This window comes from Nannospalax galili, unplaced genomic scaffold (assembly GCF_000622305.1).
Source record: "Nannospalax galili isolate Female #2095 unplaced genomic scaffold, S.galili_v1.0 scaffold17, whole genome shotgun sequence".
Lineage (NCBI taxonomy): Eukaryota > Metazoa > Chordata > Mammalia > Rodentia > Spalacidae > Nannospalax > Nannospalax galili.
This window is the reverse complement of record NW_008342276.1, coordinates 8,288,291-8,303,636: the sequence shown is the minus strand read 5'-3', so window position 1 is coordinate 8,303,636 and position 15,346 is coordinate 8,288,291. Positions and strand designations below refer to the sequence as shown.

The 15,346-nt window shown below is 46.3% G+C and overlaps 1 protein-coding gene across 4 annotated transcripts in view; it reads right to left on the bottom strand.

Annotated features, from left to right (window-relative positions):
- Positions 1-15,346, bottom strand: part of Zhx2 (zinc fingers and homeoboxes 2) — a 174,263-nt gene that overhangs the window by 45,626 nt on the left and 113,291 nt on the right. For 2 of the 4 annotated variants that reach the window (XM_029565870.1, XM_029565869.1), the window contains one exon: positions 5,628-5,732. The exons of the other annotated variants lie outside the window; for them this stretch is intronic. The gene's annotated coding sequence lies outside the window, so the exon portion shown is untranslated. The remainder of the gene's footprint in view (positions 1-5,627; positions 5,733-15,346) is intronic. 4 annotated transcript variants of the gene reach the window in all.

The following is a 15,346-nucleotide window of genomic DNA, read 5'->3' as shown; positions in this document are numbered from 1 at the left end:
TGACCCTCACAATATTGCTGTGCAGGTCGCTGTGCTACACAGGGTACATTTCATCCCTGAACTTTACAGTCTTTGAAGTAGGTGTTTCATAGATACAAAATCTGAAGCTCAGAAACATCAGCTAATGTGCAGGAATGTCCAGAGCTGGCCATGGCAGAACTAGGATTTAAACTCAGGCTCTAAGCTACACTTTCTGAAGCACCCCATGGGGTCAAAGTTTCCATTGACACAGGAAACAGGGAGGATGGCCTTTAAAGAAACAAAGATGAATCTGGTTATTCAAAGATGCTCAAAAAGCTGGGATATAGCTCAGTTGATAGAATGCTAGAGGGACTGGGTTTGATACCCTAGGAGTGGTGGTGGCACATGCCTGCAAACCCATCACTCAGGAGGTGGAGGCAGGAGATTCAAAAGTTCAAGGCCATTCACAGCTATATAGTGAGTTTGGGGGCAACCTGGGCTATATGAAGCCCTGTCTGGGGAAAAGAAAATAAAAGAAAAGAAAGAAGCAGGGATCTTTTCTCTCAAAATGGCTGCTGCCTGATCCATTTGACAACATGCAATTTTTCAGCCATCAACCTAGAAAAATGCAGTTTCTTAGAACTGCATGGAACTGCACAGGTACCAAAAGGCTCCGTAAAGAGTTTTCTGTAAGACAGAGAAAAACCCTAAGACACAATGACTTTGGACATAGTATATTTACCTGTGGAATAGTTTTTTGTTTTTCTTCCACTTCAGTAACACTTTAAAAAAATCCTGCCTGCCCTATTTTTTTCTTTTCTTTTTTCCCTTTCCTTCCTTTTTTTCATGAACTCCCTAATGATGTTGCCATTCTTTCCATAGCAACATGCTAGGAAACTGACTCTGCTTTGCTACAGGAATTCAAAGAAGGACCAGGGAGAGGGGAGAAGAAAATGTTGGGTGGCTGTGGGGAAGAGATTTCTAACCCTTCAGCACCTTAAAAGAATGTAGGAGACCTTAGAAAATTTTAAAAGGTACAGCTGTGTTACCCCAACTCCCTGTTCCTATTCTATACTGAGAAGGTGCCTTCTATATCCACAGGGGAAAGTTCTAGAAGCTCAACCTATCATGACACCTGAAGGTGTTCTTTCTGAAATTTTCTCTCCCTTTACTCCACTCTCTTTCAATCCTCTTGAGGACGTAACTCAACTAGCCTCTGTTTTTCAGCTTTCTTGAGGTATAGTTGACACATCAATATTCTATGTGTTTAGAATGTACAGCATGATATTTTGACACCAGCATGAATTGTGAAATTGTCACTGCCACGAAGCTAAAAAGCATATCCATCCTTTCCTATGGTTAATGATTTTTCTCCTTTGTGGTGAGAGCACTTACAATCTGAAGATCTAGACACTGAGAGTCTGGCAGATGGGAAGGAGGAAAAACAGCCCAGTGTGCCTGGTCCTGTGGTCAGCTTTCTGGCAGTCATCTCCTGTCATTCTCACAGAGACCCTGAGGGGAGGGGGAACAATCTTTCCCCAGCTCCCTGACAGAACTCTGAATCCCACCGAGTCCAGAGGGTGACCTGTGTTAGCAAGGACTCTGAGAACAGGAAGCTGGGACAGCCAGTGTCACACTGAGGTTGTTATTGTACACTAGGCCTCTGTGTTGCTCACCCAGCTTGGCTGAAGGCAGAAGAGCCGAAGCCTCCTATCAAAGGTGACAAGCAGTAATCAGATCAAACCTGCCCTTGTTCTTTCCAGCGTGACCTCCTGCCTCTCATTTCTATTCTCCAAGAGAAACTGCTGTGGGGAACTGGAGGGTGGGCAGCATGCAGAAAGGCAGGCAATCATTAAAAAGTAATACTTCTGAAGAATATGTAATGACATGGGGACATATGCACATAATGTCAAGTGAAAACCAAAGCTACAACAGTGTGACTCCACTTATGTGACTCTGGGAAAAAGCAATGGTGCAGAGACAGAAATCAGAGGTGTCTAGGGGCTGAGGGTCAGAGCTCACTCTGAGAAGGAGCAAAGGAATTGAGGGTGACAGAGTCAGAGTGGTTCTGTGTCTTGGTTTTAGTGATGGTTCTCCAATAACATGAGTTTGTCAAAATGCATAGAGTTGTACGTGAAAAAGGGTGCCTTTTATTGTCTGAAACTCAAACCTTAAGGAAAAATGGCATGTAGCTGCATTTATACATACATACAATGATTCTAACTTTTGTAAAAAGAGTTACTGACACATAATTGATAAAATTACTGATATTTGGGGCAACTGATTCTAGAACCCCTTACGGATGCCAAAATATGTCAATGATTCAGTCCCTTATATTAAATTGGATAATGTTTGCATAGACTTTGCATACATCCTTCTGTATACTTTAAAACAAGTGTCCTCCTTAGGTGCCTCCTTAGTGAAGTAGGTAGTGCATCAGTCTCATAAAACAAATTCTATATTACTTTAAACCCAGTACTATAAAGACATGTAAATTGTTATCATAATGCATGTTTAGAATAATGATAAGGAAAATAGGTCTGTATATGGTTAGTACAAAGAAAATTTTCTTTTAGAATATTCTGGACCTGTGGTTGGTTGAACCCACAGATATGGTACCTGAGGATATAGAGACCTGTTTGCATATATGTAAGGTATGCAAACCTGACATCCACCAAGTTGGAAGATGAACATATGTAAAAACATGCTGACCATGTTAACATCGGCTATTATAAGTGTAGGGATTACTCATACTTTTAATTTTTCATTTTGAATTAATGTCAATGACTTTGAATGTTTTATTATTTATTTATTATGTATAGGAGTATTCTGACTACATGGATGTATGTGTACATCCTGTGTGCAATGCCCGCAGAAGCCAGAAGAGGACTTTGGATCCCCTGAACTGTAGTTACAGATGGTTGTTAGCTGCTGTGAGGGCTCTGGGAACCAAACTAGGGGCTTTTGCAAGAGCAGTCAGTGCTCTTAACCACTAAGCTATGTCTTCAGTCCTCAACTATCAATGATGGGTTTTTTTGTTGTTGTTTTTCTTTTTGAGATAGGGTCTCCCTGTAGCCACAGTTGGCCTAGAACTCACTGTGTAGACAAGGCTGGCCTCAGTCTCCAGGGATCCACCTGCCTCTGCCTTATGAGTGTGGGGATTAAAGGTGAGTGCCACCACGCCCAACCTGGATTATTAGAATCAGGAAAATGGTTTTTTCTTTGTTTTATGAGAGAAAAGCTTGAACAGGTCACAAACCTCTGAGCCTAGCAGAAAAATAAAATGATGCCATCCACCTCTGAAGAGTGCCACCTTTTGGTGAGCCAGTGGGTAAATTTGAAGATTCAGCTTGACTGGTAACTCTGGTCATCTTTTTGTCTCTGAGAATTTCATATCTTTTTTTGGGGGGGGTTCTTTTTGAGACAGGGTCTCCTTGTAGCCCCAGCTGGCCTGGAACTCACTATGTAGGCCAGGCTGGCCTTGAACTCACAGAGATCAGCCTGCCTCTGCCTCCCGAGTGCTGGGATTAAAGGCATGTGCCACCACGCCCGGCTAGAATTTCATCTCTTAATCCATGGGTTTATAAGTATGGTGTCATCACACATTCTTGCTAATAACAGATCAAAGCCAGCATGTGATTATAATAAAGAAAAGTGGAGCTCCAGTTGTGCAATCGGTTAGTGCACATACTTAAAAAAACAAAGAAGAGCAGTGTTTCATATGTTGTGAACATGCAATACCTATAACTGAAACTGAGAAACTGTCATGCTATGATCTATGCATTGCAGCAGGAAAAAATAGCCGAGAACCAGTGCCTTCCTCAAACACTGATCAAACAGATCTCCTGAGCTGTTGAACTGATTACAAGTCCAGCATGTAGCTATTGCTAATGGCACACCCAAGGAAACTCAAGATGCACACCTCAAGCAGCTAACCATGTAAGCAGGAGAGATGGGTGATGGATGTGAAGGGACAAGTGCATAGAGACCTGGATGATGGGAGAGATTAGTGTGGGAGCAGTGGTCAGAAGAAGTGAGCTTTCCTGGCCAAGTGGGACCACAGCTGAGCTCTGAAGTTCAAGAAGCAACAGAGGTTACAAATGAGATGGGAAGGGTTGGGGCTATAGTTCAGTGAGAAAGCACTTGCCTGGAATGTAAAAGGGTGCAAGGATGTGGGTTCAATCCCCAGTAAATACACACACACACACACACACACACACACACACACACACACAGATGGATACTCCAGGGGGAACAGTTTGGGCTAGGGGTTGGCAAACTGCGGTCTGCCTCTTGTTTTTGTAAATAAAGTTTTATTTGAAATACAGTCAATGGCATACTTGTATAATTGTAACAGAGACCTTTTGGCCTACACAGCCTATAATCCGGGTACAACTGAGGCCACTGGGAAGCCAGGAAAAGATGATGGGCATGGTACTGTGGTGAGTGGAGACAGATGCTCTAGGGCCTTGGAAACTAGGTCTGAAGCTTTAGTTTCTAGGCAAGCTCAACAGCACAGTATTTGCTGGGGAGGTAGAGGTTCTAGGGATCAGAACCAGCCATCAGTTAATCCTGGTGGGTCTGAAAGTGATAGTCTCACCACTGGGGCCATAAGAGACTGGCCTGCAGTGGCTCCAATACCACTGTACACTGGGAAAGGCTGCCTCAGCAGGGACAGCGAGGTTCAGGGGGACCTGGTGGTGAGGGCCCTCCCTGCCAACACCCACCTACAGCCCAGGAGGCTTTGGCTCTTTGAATAAACTCCGATGCTGTGAGCTGAGCACAGACATCTTAGGGAGGGAGGAGGAGGGCCCCACAAGCACAGTGAGGGCCAGGAGTAAAGGATATGAGTTATACCCCAGCTTTCTTCTCCCCTCTCCCATTAACATCGTCCCCTGTCTCCAGTTCAACCCCCTACTGTTCAGTTGGGCTCCACCCTTCCATCTCAGCATGAAAATGGCCCTCAAAACTAATTCTCTCTTATTGGCCACCTCAAATGCTGTGCTAGGGTCTACTTTAGTATTCAGGGCCCATTGCAATACTCAGCAAAGACTCAGGGAGGGGCGTTGGGGGGAGCTAATAAAAATGGTCCCTACGCAACTGCAATAAGAAAGGAGGGTAGGATGTAGTCTCTAATTTGAGACTAGTAATTCCTGTGTCTCAGTTTCCTCATTTGTCAGATAGGGTGAGATGTGAAATTTACTTCACATGACTGTAAGGATTAAGTGAGTTTAATAAAAGAAGAGTTCCTGGACAAAGCAAGGTAAGTACTCAGTAAATCTTGGTTATCAGTTTTTTATTAGAAGCTAGGTGAGCTCAGACAGGAGTAGAAGAGTCCTGAGGGCCATGGAAAGAAGAGGAAGAAAGGCGGGATCATTTCTAATGAGGGGATGGAAGGTCCCAGAGTGGAGGTAAAGTGTAATCTTTGGGCTTACTAGGCTGAACTTATATTGTGATTGCTGATATCTGCTCTGGGTAATGGAGGTGCAGGGGTGGTGTGTGTGCTTTCCTGGTCTGTGTTCTGCTTGTTTCAGGATTTAAACACATTAGGGCACACTGGTAATTCTAGCAGGACAGGCTACATTGTGGATTTTTTTTTTTTTTTAAATGTCTATAGCCCCAAGGGATTGTTTGGGAAGTAACATATCCTTAGGGAAGGCACATACCCTGGCTGGAAAACACTGTGTTAGTCATCAGTTCTGATTGTGGCCTGGTGCCTGATCTTCATCAGCTCACCCTTTGGCTCAGGTCCTAAGGATCTATGTCTGATTCTGTGAGGAAGAGAGAAATAAAAATAAAAAGCTGTCTTAATAGAAACCTGGGGCCTTGTGGTAGATTATAGTGTGGGGCAGGGGTGAGATGAGGCAGAAAGCTTCTCTTCACCACTGGGCTGAGGTATGGAGAGCGTAGCCGGCTGTGTCAGAGGATGGTGTTGATGCTGTGTGGCCTTAGGGGCAAGGACAGGAATCCAGGGGCCCCTATTCTATAAGGGTTAGAAGTGGTTATTTAGGGGCTAGAGAGATGACTAAGTGGTTAAGAGCATTGGCTGCTCTTTCAGAGGACCCGGGTTTGGTTCCAGCACCCATATGGTGGCTAACAACAGCATGTAATTCCAGTACCAGGGGATACCATGCTCTCTTCTGACCTTCGTAGCACTGCAGGAAATACACTCATATATATAAAAGAAAAAATAAAATATTAGAAAAAAACTTCTTTAAAAAAGTGGTTATTTGGTGGCTCATTAGAGTAAGGAACACCTGCAGAGTTCCCCAGGACTTCTGGAAACAGGGATTGGAAATGATCAGTGCCTAGAGGCCTCAGACAGTGGGTAGGGACACGGCTTCATGTAGAGTGACCCAACTTAGAGCCCCAAACTGGGCATGGCTAAAAACACAGGTCCTAATACACAGTGGGGGATGAGCGCTCCCGTGGCAGAGAGAGGAAGTTTCTAGTCCCCATGTAAAGAGGCTGAGATGCAGGGAGGCTGCATAGAGGTAAGGGTTGAGACAGATGAGGTGATGGATTTTGAAAAGTAAGGATGCCCTGGGCTGGGAAAGTGACCAGGGGAAGCACAGAGGTTGAAAGGGACTGCTGGGCCAGGATGCAGGGACCAGGGGGGATGGGGTTTGAAGGGCCAGGAGTGGAGATGGAGTTAGGAGAGGCGGGGACTGTGGAAGGTGTTGGAAGGTTGTGTCTGTTTCTAGTCACTAGGGGTACAAGCTAGTAGAGGGAATACTCCAAGGAAACTGCTAAATGACAGGACGAACAAGTGGAAGGAAGGAATTAAGATTTTAGAGAGGGCAGAACTCCCCGGTGTTCACTGAGAGTAACCTGGGAAGGAAATCCTACTGGTCTTTTGAAGGCAAGCAAATCTGTAAAACAAGATGATGACCAAACACAGCAAAGAACTAAGGTGGTGCGTGTTCACGCAAAAAGCACGGGTGCAAGAGGTGCACGGTGTTCTCAGCCCCACCCTCAAAAGAGCCCTTCTAGGTAAGAAGAAAAGGAGAAAGGCCCTGAAGCCGCTTTCCAGGGAATTGAAGAAGGCACAGAGCAAAGGCATGATCAGAAGTGTTCCCAGGATGCAATGCAACTTCCTCCCAGTGTGGAGTGGGGGAGGACCCCTCTTAACCCTGTCCTCTGTGCACCTTCCCAGTCTCCTCTCAAAAGGATGTGACTGGATGATGCACAGGCCAGGTCGCCCTGCCCAGCAGGGACTCTGCTATGAATGAGCGTCCTCTCCTTGTTCTTGTCTCCATGCCTGTCTTTGGACCCTTGCTGGGAAGGAGGAAAACCAGGCCAAAGCCAAGATGAAAGGGCCTGTAATCTCATAAAAGAGTCTGGCGGATGCTCTGAAAGGAGCCCGCACCTGCCTTTTGCACTTCAAGGCAGGCAGTGTGAAACTCACGAGGGAACAAGCCTGTCTGCCCTTCCCTTAGGTGCCTGAACCCGGTCAGCCATGTTTAGGGATATCGAGAAGACTAACCATAGAAGCCTCAGGATCTGGAACCTGCCTCAGGGAAGAGATTTCAGACTACTCCTCCCCTTTCCTAGTGTGATGTGGCATTTATCCTTTAGCAGCCTCTTTGGACTTGAGGTGACTGGGTGGTGGTGAGACGTACCAGAGCTGCAGGCTAGCCTTTCGCTATGCTCACCGAAGTAAGACCACCAGAACCAAACAAATAAGCCGACTTACAATGGTCAGTGGAGCCTTTTCTGCTTCTGTTTGCCCTCCTGAGACTTTATGCAATCAATGCTGCTAGACCCCAAAGCAGGATGGCATCCTGTTTCTCACCCAGCACTAGGAGAGAAAATTTGTCCAGCAATGTGAACCCAAGAAATCAAAAGAAATGGATGGTTTTCCAAATAAAATTCCCCAATCGATCAGATCAGGACGTCTAACAGATTTCTTAGAATCTATTTATTGCTTCCCACAAATGGTCCAGGAGAAGCTTGGGGAGGTCTCCAAGGGTGTAGGGAACATGCTGTTCTGGGTTGTGAAACACAAGATGGTGAGTGCATCTGCAGGAGGCAGAGGGAACTGGGACACAGCTTAACTGAGGGGAGTTCATTTACTCTCATGGTATGGCCGGGTCACGTCTGTAGGATCACCGGATCTTGGTTTTCTGCCTTAGCTCTGAAACTGCATCCAAAGGGGGAAGGCATCCAAAGGACCCAGAAGCCCCCATGCTACTCCTGGTGCCTACTTCAGGGACCACACTGGGGAGGCAGACCTGATCTGCTCTGGGCCTGGGGATTAGATCGTGTCTTAGTTCATTTCCTGTTGTTATAACAAAATACTCAAGGTTGGGTACTTCATGAAGAAAAGAGGATAATTTACCTCACAGGTTTAGAGTTTGAAAATCCAAATCAAGAGGCCCCATCTATTGGGCCTCTGGAGAGGGTCCCTCTGGCTACATCACAGCACAACAGCAGAAGGGAAAATGACTACATGGAGAAGAGACCAAGTTGGTAGTGGGCTCACTTTCTAACAACTTGCTTTTGGGAAAACTAACCCACTCTGCAAGGCCAGCATTAATTCCTCCTGGGGCTGTATCCCTACGGCTTAATTACCTTATACTAGGCCCCATTCCTTAAAGGTTTTATTGTCTCAAAAATATCACAGTGGGTACTAAGTTTCTGGCTCCTGGGTCTCTGGGGGACGTACTCAAACTGATCTTTAAGGTGCTTCAGCGCCTGCCCTTTAGGACTCAGAGATGCTTAAGATCATTTGCACAAAGTTGAGAGTTCTCAGTGCCACAGAGTCAGCGGGAAGAGCAGAGGGTCCCAGGATGCCCCCTCATGGCTGTGGGGAACCGGACCTAAAAGATCCAGCCTTGATTTCGATTTGGAGAAGGTAAAGAAGGAAGACCAGATATTTGCATTGGAGAGTAACACTGAACTGTGGTCAGTGCCTACTGAGTGCCTACTGTGCCACAGTAGGTCTCAAAGGAGGACTGGAGAGATGGCTCAGAAGTTACAAGCACTGTCCACTCTTGCAGAGGACCTGGGTTTGGTTCTCAGTACCCACATGGTGGCTAAGAGCCTTCTGTAACTCCAGTTCCAGGGGCTCTGAAACCCTCTTCTGACCTCCATGGGCATTGCACAGCACAGGTGCACTTACATATGTTCAGGCAATACACTCATACACATGAAATAAAAGTAATAAGTAAAAAAAATGTTGACGTCTCAAAGGGAGACACGTCACCCCAGAGCAGTTTCTCTGGGAATGAATCAACCACAGCCTGATAAGAGAGCATGGATGATAAAATAGAGAAAGCTGCTTCTGCTGGAGTGTCTGCATTAGCCTGTAAGACTGACTACTCTGTAGAAACTCACTGTTTCGGGAAAGGAAAGCACTTGTGAGCTTTAATTAGCTGGGGTTTTGGTAACTGTGAATCTTGGAGGAGATAAAACATGGCGTGAAGGTCCTGGGAAGGAAGATCTTGGTTTTGCCCTGTGAATGGCAGCACCTTACAGTGATGCAGAGATGAGGCCCGGGCCGAGCAGGGCCTCAGGCATGGCTAGGAAATAACCGGGTGGGCCTCTGTGCTTTGTGAATTACAGAAAAATGCCATCTGCTCCAGCTGCTGACAACTGTGGTGTTCTTGCTCTGGCTCACCGTTTGTTACAGTGACCTTGGCTTGTGGGACTGAAGTGCCTCGAATGCTTTTCTGACCCCTCTGGCTTAGTGCATGCTGCCATCTCCACCGTGCCAGCCTGGCAGGGAACTGGCTTCCAGGAGTAGGCAGCATGGTGCAAGCAACAGCAGCTCAGTGCTGCTGGTGGGCTGCCTGTTTTCCTGCTGTCTCCTCTGAGCACCTCAGTGGTACCAAGGACTGTACCAGGTACTTGCAATGCAACAACAGGTCATCTTTTCTCCTGATTTCAAGGTTGATAAAATCACAGAGACGAGATAAGTTCTGTGAATGAAGGGAGCAGAAAGTATTAGGCAAGCAGTGGCTAGAGTGTCCAATTGGGGGTATCCAGGAGACTATATTGAGGCCATAGCTCTAGGATGGATCCATCCATAGAACTGACAGCTCACTGGGATTCTGTGCACATATCTTCCTCTCTACCAACAATCTGTGATATCACAACCCTTTCTTTGTCCCAGGAGAAGCAGGGAAGGAGGGGATTGGCTCAGGAAAGAGCTACAAGTGACTCGAAGTATAAGCCTAGGGTCAAGTCTAAGACCAAAGGGTGCTACACTCCAGCTTTCAGAGAGGACACTGCCCAACTTTTACAGTCATCTCAGAGCCCTCTGGGTGTGGTCTGCTGAGGTTGGAAGGCCTGGGCCTTCTCTCTCAGCCTCTTCTTGCATGGGGAATAGCAAAATTGCTGGGGATCATCTTCAGCTGCCTCATGCCCAGGCCTCAGAGGCAGATGCAGCTGTCTGGAAGCCTCTGGGGGCAGGACACATGCTCATGAACTCTTTCCTCAAACCTCAGCCAAACAGGTGGGCAGGCTGCCACAGGACTATCTTTTGGGGACGTGGGAGCTGCTAAGAAGTGCAGAGAGCCAACTTTGGAGAAGGGAATAAGTGGTTTCAAATCCAAGTTCTGGCCATGCAAACAGTTTTTAGTCACTTTGTTCGTAATAGAAAGTGTCTGTCAGCACATGAATAAATCAAATGTGGTTTGCACATACAATGATATCCTCTTTGACAAAAGGAATAAAGCATTGGCATGTGCTATAACATGTACAAATCTTGAAAATGCTGTGGTAAGTGAAGCCAGTCATGAAAGACTCCATATGGTCTGATTCCATTCACATGCCCTCCAGAATGAGCAGGTCTGCAGAGGCAGACAGACGATCAGCGGCCACCCAGAGCTGGCTGGGGCAGTGGGGCGTGGAGGGAACCAGGTTGTGATGTTCGTGGGAATGGAGTTTCTTTCAGGGCGATGAAAATCTTTTAAAGTTGGGGTGGTGATCACAAAACTCTGCATATATAAAAAAAATCCCACTGACTTGTACATCTTCAATGGATAGGTTAATATATGGTATGGATGTGTGTTATGAATATAGCTCATAAAACTGTTATAGTTCTGAAAATCTAGGTTTCTATCACTTCTTGGTCCTGCTAAGGACGAAGACCCCTTTGCTTTGCCCACCACTGTATTCTGAGGATCCTGACACCTAGCAGATACCTGCAGATTTGTTAGTAAGAGAAAAATGTTGCCCTCGCCCCCCGCCCCCGAGACAGGATCTCATGTATCCCAGGCTTGCTGTGTAGCTGAGGTTGAACTTCTGATTCTCCTGCTTCTGCCTCCTGAATGCTGGGATTACAGGTCTCATTACTCCGCCAGGTTTATGCAGTGCTGGGGTGCTTTGTGTGTGCTAAGTGATCACTCCACCAACTGAGTTCCATCCTCAAGCCCCCCCCCAATGTGGCTACTGAATTTTCTGCCTCTATAAAATGGAGCAGATGATGCTCTATGCTAGACCCCCCCAGAACATTAGCCAGGGGCTCTAGTGAGTATCCTCTCCCAATGCACCTGGCCATTTTAATCTTTGGGGGCCTTTGTGGATCTGTTCCCTTCTAGAAAGAAACTTGCTGCTGCCCTACTGCCTACCCTAAGGCAGGTTTCAGCTGAGCCCCCACTTCTTCATGGATGCTCCCCTCTTCTTTTCAAGGTGAGGGGAAGTCCCTGCCTTGTGGGCTCACAACCCACTTTCTCCTTGGTTGCAATGGGGTGTTTGTAACTTCTTGACAAAGCACTGAACTAGGCTTTGAGGAGCAGGGCAGCAGTTCTCCACAGGGCTGAGAAGGATGGAGGGTGTCTAAGCAGATGCAGATGGCAGAGCCTCCAAGGCCGGTGTGTTGAAGGGAGAGAAGGCAGCTGGTTTTGAGGGTATGTACTTGGGGCAGATGTGGAAGGCTCCCAGGGTAGCGTGTGAAGACGGCAAGGAAGATTTAGACAAGATAGGACCCATGTCTTTAAAGACCTCTCTGGCCCCAGGGAAGAAGATGATACACGAGAGGGTGAAATGAAATCCTGGCAGAGACAAGGTGTATAGTGGCCTTTATTACAGAGTGGCAGTGGGAGAGGCAACAGAAGATGACACTTAGAGGGCAGAGTGGAAGGTGAGAAGGCATCACACCTAGGTACCTCCCAGCCTTCTGCCTTGGGTGAGGAGAGGGAAACAAGAAAAAAGCAGGTTAGGGTGGGACAGGAGGAGGAGGAGGAAGAATCGCCCTGTGGCTAATAAGTATGATGAGTGTTGAGTCTATTTTTAGAAAGCTCCAGGTATACTCGGTTTATAAATGAAAGAGCAATGAGTATTCACAAAATTGTCCTCTGTGTGTGCGTGTGTGTGTGTGTGTGTGTGTCTTGTTTTTGACTAAAGCTAGTTCCATTTGGTTACTGAGCTCAAATCAGATAAACTTTGTTTAAGTCACCAGGTACGTAAGTTCTAAACCCCCATTGGCTCAGCCCCACAGATTTCTGGAAACCCAGAGGAAAGTTTTAAGCTATAAAACAAGTTGGAACTAAGTGGTCTGTGGAAGGGAGGAAATCACACAGGAAACTTGAAACTGGCATTCATCTTCCCTCCCCACCAGGCCAGGCAAGTTCCCAGCTGCCCACAGAGTTCAGGGAGGCCTGGGAAGTACACTCAGAGTTGAGCCAGACACCGTTGAAAACAACACCAAAGAACCGTCTTTGTTTTTGGAAGGTGTAAGCCAGATGTCTACTGACCAGCGGTTTCTTAGTATTCTTAAAAATTCATTTCAGAGCCTGGGTCTTTGACACCTTGGTGCAGTGCGGGTCTCAGAAACATACTTCTTACAGCTTTGAGTCAAACTGAAAGCAAGACAGTGATAACCAGGGTTTCCCCTGTGGACCACCTTCCAGTTTACATGGAAGTGCTTCCCTACATTTATAGAATACTCCCCAGAGTTATGTAGTGATCCCTCAGCCCCCTCATGTGTGTTCACAGCCGCCTGCTGAGAACTCACCTGTGTCATTATGGTTTGGAAATGTCTCCCAAAGGCTGTGAGCTAAAGGCTTAGTGGCCACTCTGTGGTGCTATTGGAAGGTGGTGCAGTTTTTAAGAGGCGGGGCCTGGGTGAAGGAAGTTAGGTCATAAGCTCTTTCTTCCAGACGGCTCTGTGAATTGAGCACACTTCCTGGTATGATGTTTAGCCTCATCATGAGCCCGTAAAGAATAGAGCATGCTCTGAAATTTCTGAATTCAGAAGCCAAAAGTCAGTCTTTCCTCCTTTAAAATTGATTTTCTTGGGTTATTTTGTCATAGTAACAGAAAGCTGACTAACACACATGTAGAACCTCTGGGTCTCTGAACTGATTTACAGTTACTGGTAAGGATGTAGGGAGCTCTTCTGTCTCTTGTCATTTGTCTTTCAATCCTATTGAACTGTCCAAGGCAAACTCCTAAACCAATTTGGGATCATAGAGAGATGCAGCACCAGACATTAAAATCAGTTTGGTAGAGACAGAAACAAAGGTAACCCATCTACTTTGCAGTGCTGTTCTGGGCCTTGAGCCGGACTCTGCTGCAGACATGGTTATCACCAGCATTTCTGGTACTGTACTTAAAACCCAGGGCCCTTGTATATCTTTGATCTCATTTGGCCCTCAGGATACCTGAGGCATGCCCCTGTTGTCTAGATGAGGCCTCTTCTAGAGCATCCACACAACGCAGCTGGGTAGCCCTGACTTCATGTTGGTGGTTCACCTTCCATATAGCTTTGCCTATCTAACTTTGCAGTTCTCTCTGGGACGGGTGTCTCACTTTTAGGCAACTAAGACCCTGAGGGGTTTCAGCTATTGGCCAGTCACTGGGATAGGAGAGATCTTAATGCCTTTGTCCATCTTACAGTTAACAGGTTTTTCTTCTTTCCATGCGTGGGTGGTTTGTGTGCATGTGTGTATGTGTGTTCACATGTGTGGGGGTGTGCACGTAGAGGCCTGAGATTGATATCAGGAATCTTTCCCAACTGCTCTTCCACCTTATTCTTTGAAGCAGGGTCACTCAATCACACCCAGAACTTAGTAACAGGGCTAGTCTTATCAGCCAGCTTGCTCTGGTATCTCCATCTTCTGAGCCTGGGATTACAGGTGGGCTGCCATGACCATCTGGCATTTGCATGGGTTCTGGAGGGCTGAACTCTGATCCTCTTGCTAGTATGGACAACAAGCATTTTAACCACTGAGCCTCTCCCAAGCCCACATTTCATAATTTTAATTATACAAGCAGCAAATGATTTTTATGAAAATTAAAATGATGTAGAAAATGCTTAAAGTGTCCTGCCCTACTCTCTGCCTCCCTATTTCCACTCCCCAGAAGTAACTCCTGTTAGCCTTTTCCACACACAAATGTCCCTACATACGTAGAGTTTATTTTTCACAAGAAGGACAGCATTAGATACATCATTCAGCTAGTTGCTTTACCCATTCAAACACTTATCCCAACTATCATTCCCCTTCAAGACACGCGGAGCTCCTTGTCCTCTTGACTGATGACAGCATAAGCTGTTCCCCAGTTGATGGATTGTTTTGTTGTCTTCAATTTTTCATTGATTCCCAGCCATACATTATTATAAATGATACACGTATACCCATAGTCAATATTGAATATCTTTAAAGTCATTTGTGTGGCTTTATTTGATAGTCTCAATACAATTCCTATAGCCAGTGCTCATTTCAAAAAATAGTTATTGGTGGTGGCTGGAGAGATGGCTCAGTGGTTAAGAGCACTGGTTACTCTTCTGACCAGGTTCAATTCCCAGCCTCCACATGGTGGCTAACAACCATCTTTAACTCCAGTTCCAGGGGGTCTGACACCCTCTTCTGGCCTCTGCAGGCATTGCATGCAAGTGTTGCACTTACATCAATGCAGACAAAACACTTATACACATAAAATAAAAATAATAAATAAAATATTAAAAAAATAGTTGTTGGAGGGAGCAGAAAGATTCTAAGAGCCAGAGGCCACAGAGGACCAGACCAAAACAGTGTCTTCTGGACACGACAGGACCACTGACAGCAGCTGTGGTTTCCTGCCCAAACCTGCACAAGATCAAGCCAGCATGGAGGGGGAGGGGGTCAAAAGCCCCCACTTCTAATTGAGGAGCTATTGACAACTGATGGCTTCTGGGGGAGGGAGCTGTTATGTATTCCAGGCTAGCTGACCTGGGGGCTTCCAGGGATTCTCCTGTCTCTGCCTCCCATCTTGTTGTATGGCCACAGATGTGCACTATCACATCCAGCTTTATGTGCATTCAGGGGATTTGAACTCAGGACCTCTGCTTGTGCAGCAACCACTTCACCCTCTGAGTACCTCCTTAGCCCCAATAGCAGGCTTTGTTGACAGATTTTTCTTTTCTGTGCCTGCTGGCATTTCTCATAGATGATTTCTT